We start from the raw sequence: 6,719 nt of genomic DNA, 5'->3' as shown, positions 1-6,719 counted from the left end.
TGTAAGAGGCCAGGGGAATCCCTTGGACTTGAGGCATCAGACCCTGATTTCCCCACAGGAGTCCCCGGTAACATTGACAGTGGGGAACAAGTTGATTGATTTTCTAATAAATATGAGTAATCTTAAGAGACTTGTAAATATTAAACAAAGGGGAAACAAAGTCATCCTAGGAGAAACTTGCCTGTACCTTTGAGATACAAATGTCCTACCTGGTCTTCTCAGAAACCCTTATCTCTGCCATCTTTTTAAAATGCAAATTTTGTAAAAGAGGGTACAGTAATTTAGAACTTGACTTGTTTACCATAAATATTAGTAGAAAGGGTTTAGCCATCTAGACAAATGAGCTTGATTTGTTCCATTTGCCAGAAACCCAACTTTAATCCAACCTCTTTTGTAAACTGATGGGTTTTACACTACTGTACCTGACTCAGGGCTGAAATTTTGAAATGAGAACTATGATGTCTCTCTGTTTGTATGTTTGTATGTATTTTTGTCTTGGATAACATTGCTGAGGTTAATCTGTAAATGAGCCTTATTTAATTGGCTTAAAGAAACGTAAGCCCTTACAAACCAAACAATTATAAATACAAGAGAAATTAAGGTAAATGAGTTTCAGTTTCACGTGAACCAGGAAATATTTAGTATTAAATTAATACCTGGTATTAATGTTTAAGTTTGTTGCTCTAATTAATATAGACATGTCTTTGGAGCCATCAACATTAAGTATAGTACTTTCACTGCACCTAGGTTTAATAGAAGCTAAATGAAATCTTGTTATATCTGTTGCAAATTTGTCAGCAAGAAAAATAACTTGATATGATGAAACTTTAAAGTAAATATAAATGAGATAAGAGCTTTTAGGTAAACTCTAAGAATAATTATGTTCTAAAAATCATCTAAAATAGTTTCTCCAGATTTGGTAAGTATTACTTGCCTCTTGATTGTCCCTAGAAATTAAGGTTTTTAAGAGTCGGAGATTCTAATTTAAATATAGAATTAAAGCTACTGAAAATAATAAAACATTTCAGTATGGTAGAATGTGTGTTTTCAGTTAAGAAGTTACAAGGAATGGAATTACATTTTACTAAGAAAGTTTTGTACATGGTCAGGATTAACTGAATTTAGATTGAAGTTAAATAAGTAAATGGATTTCGTTAAGTAAGCTAATACAAGACTGAAATTTGATCTCCCTCTCTGTTAGACTGCTCCTTTTGATAACAGATTAAATGAGTTTCTGTGCCCTTAGGTGCTCCGTATTTGTTTTTGTTTCATCATTTTGTGACTTGGTTAAATGAATAGGCACTGTTTCACAGTGACCTACATCCTGTTGTGTTGTAAAACCTTTTTGATATTTTTAACAAACTTCCCAAATATCCAAATCTGACTAAAGCTTTTTAGCCTCCAGCTGACTCTGGATACTTCGAAAGAACATCTCTGAGACATCTCAGAGAGAGATGTCAAACTAAGTTTATTTGGTATGTTAAGTTACTTCAGAAACATCGTAAAGTGATTGGAGATGAACCTTAGATTATAGTGTATGGATAAATGTCATTTATATAGATATTCCAAAATTTATATGGAATCCCTAACATCTGGTATGTCCTGATATGTTAACAATCATAATACTAGTTATTCTAAAATGTTATATCCAAGAATCCTGCTAATTGCATTGTACTCAAATTTTTAACCATGCTATTTTGTTTTTTGTCCTGATGCTTTTACAAAATGAAGATTTTTCAAGAAGGCTGATAAAAAGGAACTTTTGAACAAATATAAGTTTCTTATAGCCTTTAGATAATATCACTGGACTGGGTAACAAATGACAAAACTAATGGGAAACATGATTATATCATCCAGATCAATGGGAATTAATTACATGGGACTGAGTGAACTGGTAAATATGATTTATAACTTTGTGCCTTTAGGAAATATATTGACTTTAATCTTTGTTTTTAGGAAAAAACTTTTATGCTATAACCTTATGCTATGACCTACAACAAGTTGATAAAGTATGCCTTTTTAAACAAAGATGAAACATTTATCTTTTTCTCTCTACCTGATCCTGACAGAATTTGTTGTCTCCAGCTGGTTCTCCTATGGACTTGATATTATGCTAATCATTGTTTTAATTTGTTCTTTATTTCCAAATTGTTTGTGCTTTGTGTCTCCCTGCTGCAGTATGTCTTTGTCAATGTTACTAGCTGTTACTTATATCCTATTTTATAAGATTGTTGTCTCTTGCAGTACCCAGTGTGTAACCAGGCCTCCAACAAAACGTCTATGGCTAAACATCTTAAGGAAATAGATCACTTTTATACCATAAAAATAACTTTAATAATGTGATTCTAGGTATGGGAAGAAGCAACAAGGGAAAATGTCTCCTGGATCATAATTAGAGGATCCAGAGAATCTTTAATTATCAATAGGGCCTAATACAAAAATTAGCACCTGGAGTGGCATATCAAGAATTTTCGCCTGATCTGGGATGAGCCTCCCAGCACCATGGGACAAAATTTGATCGTGAAATGTCTCCCAAATATTGGTCAAATTCCTGACCAAGAGGAGAGGATCAATCATCAGCGATTGCAGCCCCCCAGTGTGAGCCAGTGAACACTGAGGAAACTCAGGAAGAAGAAGAATACCTGCCATCTAGCAGCCATCAGACTGCAGCCACTCCCTATGGTGAGCCCTGAGGAAACGCAGGATGTGAAAATACAGGATACAGGCCCCATCTGGGCTGTGGTGCATATCAAAGAAATTATTTCAGTGAGCCCAGAGTCTAGCATCTTCCCATACATAGAAAAATGCTAAATTTCTTAACTTGAGATGCAGCCTCCTGGGCTTGAAGCCCTCAAAATTCCTGACAACTCTCAACTTTTAGGTTGTGAATATTTGTAAGTCTACAGGTGTCAAGTAGACACTTCCAAAGCGGAACAAAAGACAAATCTCAGCATCTGGAACACTGACACCGATTGCGGACACTCCCAGAAAGATCCATCTGACCGAGCAGTTAGAACTTTGTCACCCCTTTTTCCACAAGATTGTAGAATGGACATTGACAGTGGGAAATTGTAACAGGGAAGAGCTAAATTGGACTCCATGTTGGATCTGTTTCTTTAACCTTTCCTTTGCGTTGCTTTTGTTATTACAATCATACAAAATGGCCTGCCTCAGGGAACCCTGCCCACCTGTGAATGGCTGCAAGAAAAAAAAAAAAAATCCTCTCACTGAGGCTGGTCATTCCAGGAGATGTTTTGCAAGACTGATGGCCCTTTTACTTTACTTCCTCTCCGCCTCTCCCTCTCTGATTCTATAAAAGAAACTGGCATCCAAACCCTGATAAGATGATTTCTCAGAGACACTAGTCTGCCATCTTCTCCATCTGCCGGCTTTCCTGATAAAGTCGTATTCCCTGCCTCAACACCTCGTCTGCGATTCATTGCCCTGTTGCGCGGTGAGCAGAGCGAGGTTGGACTCGGTAACAATTCCAAAAAATAAACACTTCTGATATGTCGAGGTTTTCAAGATTTTCAGTTTTATTTTTTTCTCAAAAGCCTAGTCATATTTTTAAAGACATTTAATCTGCGAATAGAAAACCCTGAATCTTAAAAAAGCTAAGGGTTTGGGGTTTTTACAACTATATAACCTTCTGTACTTGCCTTTGAAGTCTTTACTTGTCACTTTGGTTAAATGGATATTTTTTAAAAATATTTATTTACTTATTTATTTATTTTGGCTGTTCTGGGTCTTAGTTGCTGCACGCAGGCTCTTAGTTGTGGCATGCATGCGAGATCTAGTTCCCTGACCAGGGATCAAACCCGGGCCGCCTGCATTGGGAGCGCAGAGTCTTACCTACCCACTGGGCCACCAGGGAAGTCCCTTAAATGGATATTTTTGACAAACTTCCCCCAAATCAAATTCTTTCTTTTTTTAATATATCCAATTTTAAAAAATTTTATTTATCTATTTTTGGCTGTGTTGGGTCTTCGTTGCTGCGTGCAGGCTTTCTCTAGTTGCTGTGAGCAGGGGCTACTCTTCTTTGTGGTGCGCGGGCTTTGCATTGCGGTGGCTTCTCTTTGTGGCAGAGCACGGGCTCTAGGCACGTGGGCTTCAGCAGTTGTGACACGTGGCTCAGTAGTTGTGACTCATGGGCTTTAGAGCGCAGGCTCAGTAGTTGTGGCTCACGGGCTTACTTGCTCCGCAGCATGTGGGACCAGGGCTCAAACCTGTGTCCCCTTCATTGGCAGGTGGATTCTTAACCACTGCGCCACCAGGGAACCCCCCAAAATCAAATTCTAAATGAAGTTTTTTTTGACCTGTGGCCAACTTTGGGATTTTCCAAAGGGCCCCTAGTATATTTGTTCTCTCTCCTTATAAAAAGAGAAATGTGAAGCTAATTAGGCTTATTTGATATGTTAAATTACAAAGAAAACATTGCCAAATAAGAAGTGATGTTTAACTTTAGCTTATCTTTGTGTGGGTATGTTATTAACATAAGTGTTCCAGAACTTATATAAAATTCCTAAAAATCTGATATGCATGGTATAATGTTACAAGTTATAATCCTAGTTACCGTCTTTTTTTTTTGGATGGATACTCCAATGGCTTTATTAACTCCTTTCTGGGGATGGCAGGACGTTATAGCTGGAGAGATGAAAAGGAAGCCAGGAAGCTGTGGTCTCAGTATGGGTCATTGAAGGGGGTGACCTGCATCTCTCGGGACCCTCTTCCCATCCACCGTAAGCATGGGCATGATGAATGGCAAATTTTTATTCAGGGCATCCAGCTGCTTCATCTCCTCCACGCTAAAGGTAAAGTCAAACACCTGGATGTTCTGAAGGATATGGGAAGGTGTGACACTCTTGGGGATGCAGCTCACTTTCTGCTGGACCTGCCACCTGAGCAAGATCTGAGCTGGAGACCGGCCATGATTTTCAGCCAGTGCCAGGACCACTGGCTCCTCAAGCAGGACAGGCTCATCAGGATCACGCCAAGCACGCTCAGAGGAGCCCAGAGGGCTATAAGCAGTCACCTCCAGGCCGCGTGCTTGGCAGTGGGCAATCAGCTCATTCTGAGCCAGGTATGGGTGGCATTCCACCTGCAGGACAGCTGGGCGCACCGAGGCCACACTGAGCACATCATTGATCTGCTGACTGCTGAAGTTGGACAGGCCCAGTGCCCTCACCAACCCCTTAGCCACCGGTGCCTCCAGAGCCTTCCAAGTCTCCTTGTAGTGGGTGGAGTCATAGCGTATAGTCCCATCAGCATTCTTAGGAAAGGGGTTGTCTCCCGCTCAAAGGCATAAGGCCAGTGCATCAGGTACAGGTCCAAATACTCCAGCTGGGGGTCAGCGAGTGTCTTCCGGAGGTCAGGCTCCACATCCTCAGGGTGGTGATTCGTGTTCCACAGCTTGGAAGTCACAAACAGCTCCTCCTGAGGCACCAACTTGCCAGATCCCGCATCCTCCTTCAGGGCTTCCCCAATCTCAGTCTCGTTGTCGTAGATAGCACAGTCAATGTGGCGGTAGCCTATACTCAAGACATACTTAATAACTGCTTTTACCTGGCCAGGCTCGCTCTTCCAGGTGCCCAGTCCAATCAGGGACATCTTCGTCCAGTGTGCAGGAGGATACAGGAAGCCACCATTGCCCCCTCGGCACGAGCACAAGATGTTAACAGGGAAGTATGGCTTTTCAGCTCAGTCCTGTGCCCTGCTAGCTACCCAATGGGCCTCAGCTTCCCAGATTCCTAGTTATTGTCTTAAAAATGTTGGGTGTCACAGAAATAACCAAATTTCCTTGTCAATTTCCATTATAATGAACTCTCATCAGATCTCCAACCATGGGCATTTTAAAGTTCGTTGTCATTTACTGACAATTATTGTTTTACTTTGATGCTTTTGCAAAAGTGAGATTCCTGGAAAGGACCCTACCAAGTGTTCTTGACCACTAACATCAGTGTCGAATTACAAGGTGTGAAAATGTGGGTACAGGGACTTCCCTTGTGGTCCAGGGTCTACGACTATGTGCTCCCATTGCAGGGGGCCCAGGTTCGATCCCTGGTCCGGGAACTAGATCCCACATTGCACAACTAGGAGTTCGCATGCTGCAACTAGAAGATACTGCATACTGCAACGAAGATCCTGCACGCAACAGCAAAGATCCCATGTGCCACAACGGAGACCCGGCACAGCCAAATAAATAAATAAATAAATAAATAAATAAATAAAAATATATAGCAAAATAAAAGAGCCAAATTTAACACAAACAAATTAAAAAATTTGGGTACATGTTTCACAACTGAAGAAGACCCCACCTGACATCTGGCCCTGTTTAAATGCCAAAGACCTCAAAATCCAATTGACTAGGAAGAGAACTAGGCAACAGTGAGGTAGACTGTTTCCTCCCAAGAAGTCAGATTAAGAGCATTTCCTTCCATTCTTCCTTCTCTGACCATCCTTTTCCTAATTCTTACATCATGAAGGTCTTTATTGTTCTCTTCTCCACCTTTTGGCTTGCTCTAGCCTGGAAAGATAACTGTTCACCTACCTCAGACCATTGCAGAGAAAGGTAAACTAACTGTTGGACTGGCTTGGACGCTGGTGATCCTGTAGTTCTTTCTTCCCGTCACAAACTTCTCCCTGATTTATAACACCTCGATTTCAACGGAACAAGCGCACTGCATAAACATTTCTGGGGTGGGGAGACATAGTTACATGAA

At 40.8% G+C, this 6,719-nt stretch overlaps 1 pseudogene; it reads right to left on the bottom strand.

Annotated features, from left to right (window-relative positions):
- Positions 1–4,690: 4,690 nt before the first annotated feature.
- Positions 4,691–5,734, bottom strand: LOC101278733 (aldo-keto reductase family 1 member A1-like; annotated as a pseudogene).
- Between the last annotated feature and the right edge of the window lie 985 nt (positions 5,735–6,719).

Source organism: Orcinus orca, chromosome 10 (assembly GCF_937001465.1).
Source record: "Orcinus orca chromosome 10, mOrcOrc1.1, whole genome shotgun sequence".
Lineage (NCBI taxonomy): Eukaryota > Metazoa > Chordata > Mammalia > Artiodactyla > Delphinidae > Orcinus > Orcinus orca.
Note: the sequence above shows the minus strand (reverse complement) of the source record. Positions and strands in the feature narration are given on the sequence as shown.